This window comes from Gekko japonicus, unplaced genomic scaffold (assembly GCF_001447785.1).
Source record: "Gekko japonicus isolate JY-2015 unplaced genomic scaffold, Gekko_japonicus_V1.1 scaffold1726, whole genome shotgun sequence".
NCBI classification, from domain to species: domain Eukaryota; kingdom Metazoa; phylum Chordata; class Lepidosauria; order Squamata; family Gekkonidae; genus Gekko; species Gekko japonicus.
The window spans coordinates 206,618-208,023 of NW_015168706.1; positions in this window are offsets into that span (position 1 = coordinate 206,618).

Genomic DNA, 1,406 nt, shown 5'->3' on the forward strand with positions numbered 1-1,406 from the left:
TGACACTGCCCGTGCCAACGCACCAAGAGACTAAGGCTTCCTTTACCAACGCTCTCCGTAAAAGCACTTCCCATGTTGAGGGCACCCCCAATGCTTTGCCCAGCAAGCACTTTCCCATCCCCGGCAGGCCTCTAGCCAGCCTCAATGATCCCATCCACCCTGAGGTGCTCTTCCCTCAGGGCACCTAGACCAGCACATCTCCACGGCATCCTACCAGCAACCTCTCCCCGCCCTCCATTTTCTGACGACAAAGCTCATCAGTGCATCCTGTCCAGCAGCATCCGTTTTGCAGAAGCAGTGTGGCGTAGCGATTAGACCACAGCCGATTGCCACTCTGCCTCAAGCTCCTCAAACCACCGAAAGCCAGTTCCTTTCCTTGGATCTAGCCTACCTCACAGGGCTGTTGGGAGGAAGAAACGAAGAAGGAAACGCAAAACGACAAACAAGAGGAAGGTCTGCGCAATGATGTGATAGATATCCCGGCGCTCCCTCCAAGCTGAGTTAGCGTGAGCAAGCTCACAGTCTTTAGCCTTTGGCGCACACGTTTTTGTCTCCACTCAGGAAGGACGGCTACAGAGCAGCGTTCCCTCTCAGCTGCGTTAGCGTGAGCCAGCTCACAGTCTTTTAGCCTCCGGCTCACCGATTTTTGTCTCCGCACAGGAAGGATGGCTCCAGAGCAGTGTTCCCTCCTAGCTGAGTTAGCGTGAGCCAGCTCACAGTCTTTTTAGCCTCCGGATCACCCATTTTTTGTCTCCGCTCAGGAAGGGATGGCTCCCGAGCCACCTGATTCACGCAGCAGCCAGATCGCCGGCTCACCACTTTCATGCCAGGAGCTCCCAAAGTGGAATTTCTGCTCAGGAGACTCCACGGCTGGGGGGGGGGAGGGGGAGCACTGACGGCCCCCTCAGATTCCCTCCCCAGTTCCCTCTACGGGGGGGGGGATGGTCACTGCTCCCAAACGGTGCAATCACTTTTACAACTCTCACCAGGTCTTGGGCGTTACTGAGGACCAAATCCAGGATTGCCTCTCCCCCAGTAGGTTCTGTGACCCTCTGTTCCACAACACAGTCATTGAGAACGTCAAACACAATATCTACTGCGGGGTGTGGCTCAAGAGAGAGAGAAAACCCTCGGTCCCATTTGGCACCCTCCCCACCAGTGTTCCCTCTTAGCTGAGTTATTGTGAGCTAGCTCACAGTTTTTTAGCCTCTGGCTCACGGATTTTTGCCTCAGCTCAGGAAGGATGGCTCCAGAGCACACTGATTTAATGCAGCAGTCAAACTGCTCGCTCACAACTTTAATGCCAGTAGCTCACAAAGTAGGAATTTTTGCTCACAAGGCTCCACAGCTTAGAGGGAACATTGCTCCCCACCCCCACCCGCCAGTGATGTTCCCTGGGAGAGCGG